This window comes from Pelophylax lessonae, assembly GCF_965119305.1.
Source record: "Pelophylax lessonae genome assembly, chromosome: 3".
Classification (NCBI taxonomy): Eukaryota; Metazoa; Chordata; class Amphibia; order Anura; family Ranidae; genus Pelophylax; species Pelophylax lessonae.
The window spans coordinates 407,241,993-407,259,874 of NC_138770.1; the positions used below are offsets into that span (position 1 = coordinate 407,241,993).

At 43.8% G+C, this 17,882-nt stretch overlaps 1 protein-coding gene across 1 annotated transcript in view; it reads left to right on the plus strand.

The window, feature by feature from the left end:
- LOC309550553 (uncharacterized protein) overlaps window positions 1-17,882 on the plus strand; it is a 161,070-nt gene that overhangs the window by 10,957 nt on the left and 132,231 nt on the right. The window lies entirely within an intron of this gene.

Sequence of the window (17,882 nt, forward strand, 5' to 3'; positions counted from 1 at the left end):
AGCAGAGGGGGGAGGAGACAGATAAGCGAAGCTTCCTATTTTGAGTGAAGCTCCACTTTAACTTGGGTTGTAAATGCAGTGTCATCCCTGGGTAAAGTTTCAGTCTTTCTTTATTATGGAGTCTTCTTTCTTTTATACAGAATCTCTTCCAGACTGATCCTTGCTTCACTGAGTCCTCCAAAATGTCTTTCCCTTTGTCTTCAGCACATGGCTGAGTTGAAGTTCTTTGTTCGCCTAATTCCTGCCAGCATCACTTTCTGTTTCATGAGCTCCATGAACCAGTCAAATGAGTTCATTAGCAGTTGAACAGGGGAAGCCTAGGTTCTAAAAGCAATACATGGTAACCAAAATGCATTATTCTAAATATTTATGCTATAAAAAAAAAATCACTTAAGTAGCCAGAGCAACATAAATGCATGTTAGGCATAACATAATGCTTGTTAGCTTGCATGTGATGCCACACCACAGAAATATGAATTCAACCTGAAAGTGCAGATCTGGAACAAGGACAGCATAATGAGCCTTAATTGTTCAGCTTCCTGCAAGCAAATATCTACCTTATTTTCTCATAATTGAGTTATGGCCAGCATACTTTTCTGAAAGTGATATTAAACCCTCAGTTTTTAAGCACTTTTAATCCTTGCCTATGTATTTGTTTAAGCTAGGACCATGATTGATGTCTCAGGTTTCCTGTTTCAGGGGGACTCCTTTCTCTTGCAGCATCCTGTGGAGTCACCCTTGCATACAGGGACTAGAGTTGTGTCTCCGTCCATGGTGTGCATCAATAAAAACACACAGTTTTATAGATTAGGATTACATGCCACTCCCCTGCTCTTCCCTTCTCCGCTCCTTCTTCTCCTCCGCTCTCCCTTCTCCAAACTAACAGACTAACTGGAGACTGCATTGTCCATTGACGACCCTTTCTAGGGAAGACTGGATGTTTAGAGAAGCAGCACTGTGAGAGCAGGAGCCAGCAGCATTGAACTTTGTAAACTGCAAGTGCTAGGGTAAGAATGTTAACAAATAGTTTACTGGGGAATGTTTGTTTTATTATTTCTAATTTGTTAAGCTAAAAAACGCTGCAGGTTTAATACTACTTTAAGCATGTGGAAAGATAATAACACTCTGTTGCTCACCAAGATTTATACTGAGAGGGAATGTTGTCCTTAAAAAAACACAGAACAGAAATGGGAATGCTTCAAATCTACTGTATGCAAACACAATGCAAAATACATTTCCATGGGAGATATGTTTAAAAGGCTAAAAATAAGACCTATGTGGCTTGCGTCCAAAGTTAAATTCAAAGAAAAGAATATTAAAGTATAAAAAAAATAAGGAACACTGTCATTATTATTATTTAAAAGTAAGAATTTAGCAGAATATGTAAAAGGAAATCAAAGCTGCAAAAACTGAAAATGAATAACAGGTTGCAAACCCTAAAAAATTATCCAAATATATTAATAGAAAAAAAGTCAGGTCTGAGCATGTAGGCTCTTTACAAGATAATTTTAAGTTGTTTTTTTAGGGGGAAAAAAGGGGCAAATTTATTAAATATCTTCTTCAAACCTATGTATACAAAGGAAGATGGGGGAGTTCAAGTCTAAAATGGGGATAGTATTGAGATAGCCCCAAACGCCTGAACTAGATGGTTTACACCCACGTGTTCTCAAAGAGTTAAGTTCTATTATTTCTAAGCCATTGTTTTAAATGTAGCACTACTCCCACAGGAGCCATTGGTTAACTTGGGTTCTATGCTCCTGTTTTAGCCCCATTTGAGGCCTTAACCTCACTAACACCACCAGTATTTCATTCTTTGAACTTTAATGGCCACACAGGAATTGGATTCACAACTCTGTGGAGAATAGCAGAATGCATTAGCAAGTTAAAAAACAAAAACAAAGAGTATAGTAAGAGAAACACAACCAGGTACACAAATGTTCATGCAGTGAATTTCTAGATGCTCTTTGTAAAATATCTTAGTGTAATTACCTTTCTTTGAATCTCATTCAGTGTGGTCATGTAATCATTAACCTCCAACTCCACTGGCCAACTGAGCTGAATTTACAGACATGCCATCGCCCACTGGCTTCCATTGCTACCCTGTTGTCAGCTCTCCATCCCATCAGCTGAAGCAGCCACTCATTGTTGACACAGAGGAGCCACACCTTAGTGATCACATGACCACACCAAAGGAGTGTTTACACTGAGCTATTTTACAAATCGCATGCAACATGTGTAAAAAAAAAAACTGAGGCGTAACGATTGTGCTCATTGGGCTCATGAAAATCTGTATGTGGCAGCCATATTCCTCAGTTCATCCCAGCCATTTTGTCAGAAGAAGAGGCTTAGCCACAGTGACCTTTCCCCTCCCCCCTTCTCTTTCAGTTTATACAACCCACAACCTCTTAGTTGCATTCCAGACACCTCTTATTAGTCTGTTAATAGGACTAGCAGAATCTAACCCCAATACACATCAGGACCCATAAAACACTCTGACTTGCCCCCTTGGGTAACCAGAGAGTTAACAGATACTTGGTCATAAATACCCTAGCTGAAGTCGCAATCTACATTGTTGTCTCTTTCCTCTGGGTAGAATCTATAATCCCAGTTTATTTCCTAGCTAATGAAATTAGGACATATTTACCCCCCCCCCCCAGTTAATTTGTAGCATTTTAAGTTCAAACACCCCTATATTAGACAATATGGGGAACCTCTGGATTACCTTATCCCTCATAGGTAAAGTAGACATCTGAAAAATTCCATACTTATTTCCATTTCGAAGGTAATTACATGTGGGACAATAATATGCAGGTTAGCAGACTGTAACCTATAGGTATTGAAAGATATTAATATTTATAGGAAACTGTACCTGGGATACAGTCATAAACACAGTAACATCTCAGGGCCACTCCTTAGCCGCTTAATTGGTCAGATGATCTCTGTCAGCACCCCCTTGATGTCAAAGAAAAGTGGGCTGCAACTACATTGGACAGCTCTCAGGTAACATGAAAACCAACACCTAACAGGACTTGAAAGAGCCAGACACTGTGTCCTCTTTGCTTATTCATTGGACTCTGCAAACCAGGACTTGAAAGTTTTTACATTTTCAACTCCTTTTTTTCTCTGTTGCATTATTGTCACTTTGCTTCCTTTGTAATACATTTTTTTTTTTGTAAATATTTTATTTGCACAATTTTGACTTTTCCGTTATTAAACCATATTTTGAAAAGTGTTAAAATTGTCTCTAGTGCCCTAATGCAAACTAATAGAATCCCTATCTCTTTAAAGAGCACTACTACAGTATAAATCTTTGGATATTCCTGTCTGTGGTGACAGTTTGTTTACAGACATTTATATTAAAATCATATTTAGTATTGCTAATCTTGTGAAAGTTTCCTACTCAGTAAAAAAAATAAAAATAGGTGGTGGCAGTTTAAAGGGTTAAAGAGTCAGTTGACTAAACCCGGTGACAATCACGCTCAGCCTGTTGGCACTTAGATTGTGGTCCCATGATTGGAAAATCTTTGTGCAGGGTGAGGCTGAGGGTATCATTGTTGCATATCAGTGACAGCTCAGAGTGAGGTCGATCAGTCATTTGTCATGACTTGGTGAGTAGTGATAGACAAACATCTGACGGGGCGGTTCGCGAATGCCATCCACAAACTTTCTCAAATATTCGCGAACCGCAAGTTCGCAGCGGACCCCATTCACTTTAATGGCAGGTGAACATTAAAAACCTTCAGGTCATATTTTTTTCTAAATCAGCCAGAACTGACAGCAGCCGGTAAATACATGTCAAATACATATAGGGTCCATTCACACATCTGTAAAATGGGTCCGCATCCGTTCCACAACTTAGCGGAACGTTTACAGACCCATTGCTTTTCAATTCCAGTCTGAAAAATTTGGCATTTACAGGATAAAGAAGTAAGTGTCGGCCAGTACAGGCCCCAGAAATTAGCCAACAGGCGTTCACCTGACAGCAAAGAACTTTGTATTCTGTGGCTGGAGGTACATTAGGCATTTACAGGATACAGAAGTGTCAGCCAGTACAGGCACCAAAAATTAGCCAACAGGCATTCACCTGACAGCAAACAACTTTGTATTCTGTGGCTGGAGGTACATTAGGCATTCACAGGATACAGAAGTAAGTGTCAGCCAGTACAGGCCCCAAAAATTAGCCAATAGGCATTCACCTGACAGCAAACAACTTTGTATTCTGTGGCTGGAGGTACATTAGGCATTCACAGGATACAGAAGTAAGTGTCGGCCAGTACAGGCCCCAAAAATTAGCCAATAGGCATTCACCTGACAGCAAAGAACTTTGTATTCTGTGGCTGGAGGTTGCTGTGTGGAGCAGGGACAGACTGTATAGTGACACAAGTCGCTAGCTAATAGGTCCACAAAAGTCTTTTGTCAGTGTAGGAAGATGTTGCTGTGTGGAGCTGGGACAGACTGTAGCAATTAGGCATTCAACGGACATAAAAGGCCTTTTATGCCGCTGTATTTACCTAAGACAGGGACCATAAGTTGTTATGGGTGGTGGTGGATATTTGTGGCCTGTCATGAGGAATTTGAATCAAACATGGTCTACTGGTCACATGTGTTGAATTCCTCCAAGATCCATGCCTCATTCATTTTTAGAAATGTGAGGTAGTCAACACTGTCGTGAGCTAGGCGAGTGAGCTTATCGGTCACGATCCCCCCTGCTGCGCTGAACGTCCTTTCGAACAGGACACTGGACAAGGGGCAAGCCAACAGTTCCATTGCCAATTCTGCAAGCTCTGGTCAGAGGTCAAGCCTACCCACCCAGTAGTACAGGGGTTCATCACTTCTCAGAGTGTCCACATCAGCCGTTAACCCGATGTAGTCGGACACCTGTCGGTCTATGCGCTCCCTGATGCTGGAGCCTTTATAGTCAACGCATAAGTCACGGTAAGCCCAACACTCACCTAGGGACGATCCACTGGACGGATGGAAAATAGGGTTTCCATCCATACAGATTTGACGGATCGGATGTCAGCGGACATGTCTTCGCTGACATCCGATGCCACATAGACATGCATGGGGGGACCGTTCAGATCCGCTAAAAAAAACCGGACAGGCGGATCTGAAAGGTCTGCCTGTGTGAAAGGGGCCTAAGAAGGCACCTGGATTCTCATCACCGAGCCCAGTGGGAGCAACGCCGTCAGAACCGACAAAGCCACACTCCAGGCTCTCACCATCCAGCCTCTTCTCCTTCTCCATCTACTCTCTCCTCACAATTGTCCTCCACTCCACCTTCCATCATGCCATCCTCACTTTTTTCTAGAAAAAGGCAGGCTTCCATGGCCCAAATGTTCGAGGGTAAAAAAAATGATGACGCCGGATAACCCTGTTGCCCAACAGTTGACTGCTGGCTTGTCGGAACTGATAGCCCGCCAACTACTGCCATATAAACTGGTGGATTCGGAGGCCTTTCGAAAATATATGGCCATTGGAACATCACTATGGAAGGTCCCAGGAAGGAAATATTTCTCGCAGAAGAGCATCCCAGAGCTATATGGTCATATTCAGTGGCAAGTGAATGTATCTCTGGCACACAGTGTCGGTGCCAAGATACATCTGACCACAGACACGTGGTCTAGAAAACACGGACAGGGAAGGGGCATAACTTTTACTGCCCCATCTGACGGCCGTCAGGCATGTAACCCATGGCACCCGTGTAGATTTGGTTTTACCACCATGGATTGCATGCAAGCCTGCCTCTTCTCCTCCTCCATCCTCCCTCTCCTCCTCGGCTGACTCCTCCTTTTCCGCTACTACCCTCGCTTCCGCTGCGCCCCCCAAGATTCCCAGAACCTATTCGACATGCCAGGTGAGACTTGCCATGCTGTGCTGCGTCAGTTGTGCCTGGAAGCCAAAAGCCACACTGGTCCTGCACTCCTTTCAGCTTTGCATTCACAAGCAGATCAGTGGCTAACACCGCTCAATTTCACAGTTGGTAAAGTGGTGTGCGACAACGGTGCCAATCTGCTGAGCGCGCTGAAACAGGGCAAAATTACACACATGCAATGCATGGCACACGTCCTGAACTTGGTCATGCAGCGATTCGTTGTCAAATACCCTGGGGTCCAGGATATCTTGCAGCAGGCCAGGAAAATCTCGGGCCATTTCAGAAGATCTTACACAGCCATGGCTCGCCTTGCTGACATTCAGCGGTGACACAACCTGCCCGTCAGACGTCTTATTTGTGACTGCCAGAAGCAATGGAACTAAACCTTGTATATGCTTGATAGGCTGCTCCAGCAGAAACGTGCAGTTAATTACTACCTGTACGAACTCTGCGGCAGGACAGGTTCTGAGGAGCTTGGGTTTTTTTCACTGCGCCAGTGGCTGCTCATGCGCGACGCATGCAGACTTCTGCTGCCATTTTATGAGAACACCAAACAAGGCGCCATCAGTGACATCGTACCTTACGCCTTCTTTCATGAGCGTGCGTTGCGTTGTGTCATTGATCAAGCCGTCGAGGAGCAGGAAGATGAGGAAGTCGCAATGCTGGATGAATATAGAAAGCATATTATAGTGGATTTGTATTGTGCAGCATTGTGACTGGTGAGCGGTTCTGCAGCGATACTACAACTACAAACAGTGACAAACGCAATTAGAAAAAAGTATTATAACTGGTGTGATAGTCCAGTGGCCCCCCAAAACGACAGATTGAAGCGGGGGTGTTATATAACAATATACTTTCATAATAGTGTATTTGGGTACTGCAGACATTTTGCCTCTGCATCATCGTCACCTTCCCCACCACTAACATTAGAGATCTCGGAGTAGGCAGCAACAGTGGGGACCAACCTCCTTGGTCTGATCTGGGTACTGTCGTCAGACTGCTGAGTGGCGGCTGTTGCTAGCTCCTCTTCCTGATCTGATGCCAAGAATGGCTGCGCATCGTAAATGTCTTGTGATGGATCGGAAAATAATCGCTGTGACTCAAGCGGAGGGTATATGGTGGTGTTGGTGGTGGTGTTTTTGGGGGTGCACACAGCAGAGAGTGAAGAGGGTGCAGATAGAGAGGATGAGGACGGTGCAGAAGAGGAAGGCTGAGTGAGCCACTCAACCAAGTCTGTTGTGTCCTTTGACTTAATCAAACGCACCTTCTGCAACTTCCCACTTTGGCTCCGGCCTGGTGCTCCTGCCCTACCACCCCTGCAGAAGGGCCTGCCTCTTCCTCTGCCTGTCATTTTTTAAATGACCCTGTGACAAAAGTCTCTAGAGAAGCGCAGTATACAGTGGGTACGGAAAGTATTCAGACCCCCTTAAATTTTTCACTCTTTGTTATATTGCAGCCATTTGCTAAAATCATTTAAGTTCATTCTTCTTCCTCATGAATGTACACATAGCACCCCATACTGACAGAAAAACACAGAATTGTTGACATTGTTGCAGATTTATTAAAAAAGAAAAACTGAAATATCACATGGTCCTAAGTATTCAGACCCTTTGCTGTGACACTCATATATTTAACTCAGGTGCTTTCCATTTCTTCTGATCATCCTTGAGATGGTTCTACACCTTCATTTGAGTCCAGCTGTGTTTGATTATACTGATTGGACTTGATTAGGAAAGCCACACACCTGTCTATATAAGACCTTCCAGATCACAATGCATGTCAGAGCAAATGAGAATCATGAGGTCAAATTAACTGCCTGAAGAGCTCAGAGACAGAATTGTGGCAAGGCACAGATCTGGCCAAGGTTACAAAAAGATTTCTGCTGCACTTAAGGTTCCTAAGAGCACAGTGGCCTCCATAATCCTCAAATGGAAGACGTTTGGGACGACCAGAACCCTTCCTAGAGCTGGACGTCCGGCCAAACTGAGCTATCGGGGCAGAAGAGCCTTGGTGAGAGAGGTAAAGAAGAACCCAAAGATCACTGTGGCTGAGCTCCAGAGATGCAGTCAGGAGATGGGAGAAAGTTGTAGAAAGTCAACCATCACTGCAGCCCTCCACCAGTCGGGGCTTTATGGCAGAGTGGCCCGACGGAAGCCTCTCCTCAGTGTAAGACACATGAAAGCCCGCATGGAGTTTGCTAAAAAAACACCTGAAGGACTCCAAGATGGTGAGAAATAAGATTCTCTGGTCTGATGAGACCAAAATAGAACTTTTTGGCCTTAATTCTAAGCGGTATGTGTGGAGAAAACCAGGCACTGCTCATCACCTGTCCAATACAGTCCCAACAGTGAAGCATGGTGGTGGCAGCATCATGCTGTGGGGGTGTTTTTCAGCTGCAGGGACAGGACGACTGGTTGCAATCGAGGGAAAGATGAATGCGGCCAAGTACAGGGATATCCTGGACAAAAACCTTCTCCAGAGTGCTCTGGACCTCAGACTGGGCCAAAGGTTTACCTTCCAACAAGACAATGACCCTAAGCACACAGCTAAAATAACGAAGGAGTGGCTTCACAACAACTCCGTGACTGTTCTTGAATGGCCCAGCCAGAGCCCTGACTTAAACCCAATTGAGCATCTCTGGAGAGACCTAAAAATGGCTGTCCACCAACGTTTACCATCCAACCTGACAGAACTGGAGAGGATCTGCAAGGAGGAATGGCAGAGGATCCCCAAATCCAGGTGTGAAAGACTTGTTGCATCTTTCCCAAAAAGACTCCTGGCTGTATTAGATCAAAAGGGGGCTTCTACTAAATACTGAGCAAAGGGTCTGAATACTTAGGACCATGTGATATTTCAGTTTTTCTTTTTTAATAAATCTGCAACAATGTCAACAATTCTGTGTTTTTCTGTCAGTATGGGGTGCTATGTGTACATTCATGAGGAAGAAGAATGAACCTAAATGATTTTAGCAAATGGCTGCAATATAACAAAGAGTGAAAAATTTAAGGGGGTCTGAATACTTTCCGTACCCACTGTATGTGGAAGAAGGTATATAACACCCCGCTTCAATCTGTCGTTTTGGGGGGCCACTGGTTTATCACACCAGTTATGAAAAATGGTTCACAGTAATATCCGCGCTATGGAGAGAATAATCTATTTCTATATTTCCTAAAAATGGCTGCTGCCTACCTCTAAAATATAGACCAATGGTCAATATTAGGTAAATGTGGGGATAATGAGGTACCTGACGCTGCCCAACTATAATTATAATTACGGGTAATATATCATATATGTGGGATTAGTTCATATATATATATATATATATATATATATATATATATATATATATATATATACATACATACATAAATTGCAGTGTATAAACCAATAAATTATGCAAATAGTAAGTTAATCCAAAGAACAATTAAAGTGACTTAGTGCAGTAAATCAGTGCGCATAATTTTCGTAAAATATACGTGCGCATGTGCAGCAGTGATAAGTTGCACCAAATAGTGCTAGCAGTGATATCTCAAAACAATAATAAAAAATAGTAAAAGTGATATAAAATTCATAAGCTGCTAGTTAATATCGGTAGTAAGTGAAATGTATCAAATAATAAATAATGGACGGTATAAAAAACTGGTGGGAAAAAATATTTTTAAAAAAATATATAAAAGTGATAAATATTATCCGTGCAAGTGATAAAAATTAGCTGTGACAAGAAAAAATATGTATGACATATATGGTAAAAAAATATATATAGATCTCTGGCGGTAAAAAGTTCAATCGTTTGGGTGAATAAAAATTGAGTTCATATAAAATCCATATGAAAGTGCAAATGAGGGTGGGCTATTGCGGTATTCGGCTCCGTGGGTGTTTTCCGTGGTGCTCCGGGTATAAGGGTGCCGAGTGTGGAAACAGCGCTCCCCTTAGTCCCAACTCTGCCCGCACTCACCAGAAGCTTTCACCCCTACAGGGGTAATCAGCGTGTAAGACCTGAATCTGTTCCCTGGTCCAGGATGGTCCCATAGGCTGATCCCTTTTCAGTAGCCATATATACCATGTATGTTATATGCCCCTCGTGCTCATAAGCCGTGGGTCCAGGGTTCTCTGTCCATTGAACACTGATGTTTGTTTTGCTTTCTCTTGTCTTGGATAGACATGTGTGTCATATGTGTAGCAGAGTTAACGCAGCGAAAGAGGCAACATTTCTGCAGTACCCAAAAACACTATACTGTAATATGCTTTCTCTATTAGAAATTATATTATAAGTGTATTACACCACTATATACTGCACACCAAACAATAGTACACCTATACCAGTCCTTTCAGTGGCGGTTCACACTGATGCGATGCGGGAACACTGTGAATATATCTGCGTGTTCCCGCATCGCATCCGCAGCACAGGCAGTTCACACTGTCATATGCGATACGCTGGGGGTGTCAATTCAAAGTTAACAACACCCCCAGGTCAGATCACATATCGCAGTGTGATCTGACAGTTTGCACAGAATCGGATCGCACTGGTGTGAACCACCATGTGATCTGATTCTGCTGCGGACCAAAAAAAGGGTCCTGTGCGTTTTCACTGCGATTGCGGTGGCGATTGCGGTGCGAATTCAGCCATACAAACTGTATGGCTGAATTTGCACTGCACAGACATCGTATGTAATTTTAGGAACAGTGCGCTCCGAATTACATGCGATCTCTGTGATCGCATCAGTGATTCGCATCAGTGTGAACTGGCACTTAGTGCTGGTTCACACTGATGCGATCACAGAGATCACATGTAATTGTGTGATCGCATCAGTGATTCGCATCAGTGTGAACTGGCACTTAGTGCCGGTTCACACTGATGCGATCACAGAGATCGCATGTAATTTGGAGCGCACTGCTCCTAAAATTACATGCGATGTCTGTGCGCTGAAAATTCAGCCATACAGTTTGTATGGCTGAATTTGCACCGCAATCGCAGTGAACACGCACAGGACCCTTTTTTTGGTCCGCAGAAGAATCGGATCGCATGGTGGTTCACACCAGTGCGATCTGATTCTGTGCAAACTGTCAGATCGCACTGCGATATGTGATCTGAGCTGGGGGTGTTGTTAACTTTGAATTGACACCCCCAGCGTATCACATATGGCAGTGTGAACTGCCTGTGCGGCGAATGCGATGCGGGAACACGCAGATATATTCGCAGTGTTCCCGCATCGCATCAGTATGAACCGGGACTGACAGTCTGTCCCTGCTCCACACAGCAAACCTCTCCCTATAGATATAGTACACCTATACCAAATGCCAGTCCTTAAAAGGACTTTTGTGGACCTTAACAGAGCGATCTGTGTCACTGACAATCTGTCCCTGCTCCACACAGAAAACCTCTCCCTACACGGACAAAAGAGAGAATATAGATAGTACAGCTACACCAAATACCAGTCCTTAAACAAACTTTTCTGGACCTATAACAGAGCGATTTGTGTCACTGACAATCTGTCCCTGCTCCACACAGCAAACCTCTCCCTGCACGGACAAAAAGCAGAATGTAAAATGGCAGCCAGCTCAGGTCTATTTATAAGGTAGGGGGTATGTCCATGTGCTGAAATGTCTCAATTGGCTGTCCTGTACCACCTGATGAATGTGTCATGGGTCAAAGTTCTCCCCAATGTAAACGAATATGGCCGCCGCGAACAACGCCATGTGTTCGCATGATCGGCGGACAGCGAACGAGCAAAGTTCGCCGCAAACCGCAAGGCCATCTCTATTGATGAGAAGGGCTGTGATATGACTGGCGTTCTTCACAAGGGGGACTCAACAGTTTAAACCTGGATTATATTAACTTTTACTTCCATCAAATGCACTGATACAGTACCTGAAGAAAATAAGCTTGTTACTCTTTGTCGGGATTCAAGAAAGCTATCTTTCAGTTACTGTACTATTTGTTTTATGACATGACTTGACCTTTGGATTCCAACACAGTATGAATTTTGGTTACGGTTGTCTGCCTGTCCTGACTTTCTGTCTGGTTCTATAACAATGCCTGTGTAGGCCTAAATTACCCTAGAATCCAGCTTAATGTTCTATTTGTCTCATGGCCTAGCCTTTCCATGTGGGATTTGAGAAAAAGAATGGTGCAGACTTTCTATAGCCTACTAGAAATTTGCTTTCTAATCCTTCTCTCTTGTGCAAACTCTCCTAAGTTCATAACTAGGTAAATGAGACTTGGCAGGTAACCATTAGCTCCACGCCCACAATATAATAAATAAGTGCTTTATTGAAGAATTCAGATAATGATAACACAGCCCATTATTTACTTAACACGGATACACAGAATAAATCTGCCAAGAAACCTAAACAATCAGTCCAATCACAATGCAGTTGCTACTAAGTCCAGCAGCAGTGAATTACATTAAAAATTACTTTTCTACTCGTTCTTACATTTTGGGGGCTTCCTTATAGGTATGGGAGGTCAGAGTTTCTTAGGTGTGGTCCCTCTAATAATGTCCTGTTGCGGTTTCAGTAACTTCTATCTAGGAGATGCCCTATTTGGGTGCACTCACACTAGCACGCTTAACCAGCCCTTGGCCCAGTTCAGCCCCTTGACCTGGTTCTTTTGTGTAGTGTGAGTGCTTCGAACTGTGGCTGGGATCCATTAAGCATACTGCCCCCAGGACCACTTGGAAGAGGCATAGTTCACTTGTGATCCAGTATAGTTTGCTACAGTATGAATATAAACTGTGCTGGAGAACAGTTCTCTCAACAAAGGACTGAGAAGTAAAACAGGGTTCGCTGGTCTGGGTATCAGAGGAGTGTGCCCAGGAACACTTCTGGGAACAGTCATCCACGTTCCACCTTCTCTCTGTCATCTCTCTCTGCTGAAAGGTTCTTGCCCTTCATGCCCCTACTTCTCTCAGCATAATGGCAGTAGCTTTGCTCCTCTGGCATCTCTCCTCCGTCAGTGTATTACATGCACTCCACCATTTAGGGTCCCTCTCCTTACACTCTCTTTTTGTCCTTTCTCTGCCTGCCATTCCTGGCCTCCAGCAGATCTTTTCTTAGCACACTTCTCAGCTTTCCAAACACATCCTTTCCTTTCTGATCTCACACTGGCTGAACCCATTCCCTTAAAGAGGAACTTCAATCCTCTGTCTATTTACTCCACTCCCAAATCTGGGGCTGCCATTATGGTACCTGTGCAAATCTGCCAAAGCACTTTGCTAGAGCCATTCGGCACATCTGTGTACATTCAGGATATCTCCTGCGTATGCAAGAACTAAGTTTTTGGACTTCTGTGCTACCCGTCATTGTACAAGCAGCGGGAAACAACACGCAAGTGCAGGTGTATGAGGGAAAACCTACAAACATTTGTACTTGCAGAATCCAGGAGGGCTTCAAAGGGGTCAAGATGTCATTCTTACCTAGGTGAGATATGTGGAGGTGCTCCTTTGCAATACAATAGATGTAAAAAAAATAAATAAATAAATAAATATATATATATTGTGAGGGATTAGCTCGGTGGCGGGTGTGGATGACCCCTTGGGGGGTGCGTTTTCCCAGAGAGGTAGCCGACAAGTGCTTGCAAACAAACAGTGTGGTTTATTAAATGGTGTTTTCTTCACCAGGCTGTATGCAGCAAAACATCCAAAATAAAATAAAACAGAAAATAAATCCTTGCCTCTGTGGGCGGCTACCTTCTCACAACTGGAACCTGCCTAAGTGTCTGTCTCCAACCTACCGTCGGGCAGACTTCCTTGTCCTCCAGCGGACACTCAATAGTCCTTTTATAATAGCTTCACAGGGCAACACAGTCCTTTGTTTCTTTCACAACAACAGTTCGTCTTCTCACCTTTGAGACGTATTCACCCTTGGTTACCGTCCCGGGCACACATCACTCCGGTGGGTCTTCTCCCAGGCCCACACATCCTGTCGGGAGGCACACGCTGACTGTCCTCCTGCTCCCAGCCCACATGGCTTCAGGATGCAGCTTCTGGAGGCAGCAAACAATAGGAATTTCTCTGAACAAATTATAGAGCCTTAACTCCCTCATTCTGAACAGGTGAAGGCCTTTCAACTTCCTGCTGGCTAGCTCTGTAGCCAACACCCTAAATTAATTAATGGACTTTCTAAATCAGGTAGAAATGTATCTCCTTCCTGTGACTACATTCCCAGATTTAGCTGACTTCCTGTTACATACCCCCCCCTCTTGTTTCAACCCTAGGGTTGGGACACAGATTTCCAGGCACGCATGTGTCAAGCACTGCTGACTCACTGATAAGCCTCCTATTATCCTCAAGCTTCCGGATGAAACTGTTTTGTCATCTTCATTGACGGATTTCTCATAAATGCCACACAGTTTGTCTCTCATCTCATATACACATTCTTCCACTGCATTTTTGGCATCATTTTGCTCCTTCTCGTTTCTGTCATCTTCATTGACAGCTTTCTCATAAATGTCAGACAGCTTGTCCCTCATAACCGTCTGTCCAATCCACCATGGAGGACCGTGATCCATAGGCAACTCAATTGGGCTAGTCTTAAGGTCTTCAACATTCTTAAGACGCCTCTCTCTGCAATCCATAAATGTTTTCCACAAAACTTTGAGAACCTTTTCTTCACTAAGCTTTGTTCCAAGTAGGGACTCTTGACATCCCTCTGTGACTTGAGTTGCCTCTCCATACAGCTGTACACAATCATTGACTTTTTGTTGTAAAAGGGAATGATCTTCCTTCTTGAGCTTTGCTTGCTCTAAGATGCTGTGCAGAGGATTTTCCAATTGAGACAACAGGCTGTCACACATTTCTTCAAAGTGACCCCTGTTCCTTTTCCCAGAGATATCAATATCATTCAAACATTTCATATTCATAGGCAGATCTGAAGCATTTGCACTCATCAACTTCTTAAACTTTTCGCCCTCCTGAGCGAGTCGCAGTAAAGGCCTACTATTTGATTTGATATTCAGTTTATATTTCTTGCCAAACTCTTCACAGAAGTAGCCAACCAGAACATCATCAACTTTCCTTCCACCAACATAGGGGTTAAAGGCAACAACACAGTTGAACCCAGCGATCTGGGTGGTATCCATTATAGACCTCCTCTCTGCATCAGTGAAGAAGCATGGAACTGCAACACATTCTTTTACAGGTTTCTTCAATGCACTTTCTGCTGAACTATTTGACCGCTCAAGGTCACCTAGTTCTTTTTCTCTATCTGAATTCCACATGGAATGCATCTCAAGATCACGATCAAACTTCTGCCACCCGTCTTTCACCAGTTCCATTTTGGAAACACTCCCTGAAAGGCACTTATTCATTTGCTTCACGTTTTCACCAACAGCCTTAGTTTTCTCCACTAGGTTTTCAGCCTGAACTGAGAAATCACCACATTTCTTACTCAGCTCCTTTGTTTGCTGAAGTTCTAATGATACATTTTCCAATGCTTGAAGTTTTTGAAGGAACGGTTTATTCCAAAGGGGTGATTCAAGCCACATGTCGTCACATTTCTGAGGCTCACTCAGGACAGACCCCAAAACACTGATCCTTTTAAAAACTGCATCAGGCACACTATCCCCTCTTTGGGACAGATCCTCTGTTGCCTGGAATTCCTCTTCCAGTTCCTGCAACGGAATCTTCATCTCTTCTACTTGCTGTTCTAAGGCTCGCTTAGACTTTTCTAGCTCCTGAACGCTTTTCACAACATCATCCTTGGAGCTGACCAATTCTTCCATTTCTGTACGCAGCTGTTTAACACTTTCTAGTTCAGCCTTACACTCTAGAGCTTCCTCCAAAGAGCGAGCCAAGAACAGGGCTTTGCTCTCGTTATCACGCACCTCCGTTTCTGCACGTGCGCGTTCTTCTGCATATTTTGCAGACACAGTCTTCTCTTCACCAAGCATCTGATCAAACTTCTTTTTCACATCTTCAACACACTGTAATGAACCAACGCTTTCTTCCATGCGTTTTTTCATATCCGCTATCTGAGCTTGCAATGTTGCGACTTGCTCTGATAGGTTTTTCTTTGCTTCCGCCTCCTCTTTTAATTGTTCCAGGAAGCCATTTTTCTCATCTTCCATTTGTTTGAGCTTTGTGCTAAAACTCAGCCTTTGACACCTCTCTTCCTGTAAGAGTTCCTGCGTGTCTTGCAGCTGCGATTCCAAGATAGAAAAATCTTCCGCAATTTCTCTAGATTTGCTGTCTGCTTGAGAAAGCTGATTTGTAACATTGTCCAACTCAACCTGCAGTCGGTTTGCCTTCTCTGACAGCTTAGCACACAATCGGTCACCTTCTGACACCTTGACTTGCGATTCCAGAAGCTGTGCCTCTACTTTTTCCCTCTTATGTTCACAATCTCCTTTTCCCTGCATAAGAGCTTTCACCTCACTGGCTAGCATCTGGGAATAAGAATGTAATTCTGCCACACAGGCTTCTTTCTCCTTTAACTGCTGCTGGACACGTTGGGCTTCCCCTTTCCAACTTTCACAGTCCGCACGCCATTCATCTACCACATTGCTCAAAGTAGTGAGCTCATACACAGTACTCAGTAATTTAGCCTCTCTTTCACTTTTCTCTTTGTCGCTGAGAGACAATGTCGCTTTCAGAGCAACATTCTGTTCCTGCGACTCCTGCAGGTCTATTTTTGTAGCTCCCAAAGACTGAAGACTTTTTTCCAGCTGATTACGCAACTCCAACATATCAGCCATACTTTGCTTCTGCAAAGTCTGAATTTCACTTTCCTTTTCCATGAGGATGGTATCTTTCTCCATTATAGTCTCTCTGCGTTTTTGCAACTCGACCAAAAGAAGAGCAGTGGATTCTTCCCACTGTAACACATGAGACTTGAGTAGTTCATTCGTTTCCTGCGAGTTTCTATGCTCCATTTTAAGCAATTCCAAGGCTTGTTCCTTTTCTTCCATTTTCCGTTGCAAGGCATCCAACTCAGCCCTGCACACATACTCGGTTTCTTCCAAACCGATGGCCTCCATTGGCTGCTGGCGTCTCTGTTTCCAGCCTGCCATGCTCTCTTGATGAGCCTTTTGTTGAGCTGCAAAGCTCCGTTGTTTCAGCATCTCCCCCATTTTGGGTTTACTTTTCATCTGAGCACACTGCGTCTCCATAGCAGTTTCATCAGTGTTGCTAGGGACAACAACCTTCCTCTTTAGTAGACTCCCTTTAGGCATGGATGGGGCTGGTTCAGACGGTAACATCCCCTCCATCCATAGAATCCGGTCTCTCATTTCATCTATCTTTGCATTTTTCAGGCGTTTGGATCGCCCCATCTTCAATAACTCCACAAACAAATTTTTCACAGTCCAGCAAACAATTTTCAGACCACTGTCTCTTCAACACATGTAGTTTTTCTCTCTCTTGCAGGATCTCTTTTCCTGCGCACACAGTTTGTGCAGTCACTTGCACCAGACACAACAAAGTTCATCAAATAATTTTGAGACCGCTGTCTCTTTAAAACACTTTTTTTTTTTTTTCTGTCAGGATCTTCTCTCCTGCACACATAGATTGTGCAATCTCATGCACCAGACAAAGTTCATCAAACATTTGCACTTCCTTGCAGGGATCTCTGCTTATGCCCACTGCATACCTCCACCATATGTGAGGGATTAGCTCGGTGGCGGGTGTGGATGACCCCTTGGGGGGTGCGTTTTCCCAGAGAGGTAGCCGACAAGTGCTTGCAAACAAACAGTGTGGTTTATTAAATGGTGTTTTCTTCACCAGGCTGTATGCAGCAAAACATCCAAAATAAAATAAAACAGAAAATAAATCCTTGCCTCTGTGGGCGGCTACCTTCTCACAACTGGAACCTGCCTAAGTGTCTGTCTCCAACCTACCGTCGGGCAGACTTCCTTGTCCTCCAGCGGACACTCAATAGTCCTTTTATAATAGCTTCACAGGGCAACACAGTCCTTTGTTTCTTTCACAACAACAGTTCGTCTTCTCACCTTTGAGACGTATTCACCCTTGGTTACCGTCCCGGGCACACATCACTCCGGGGGGTCTTCTCC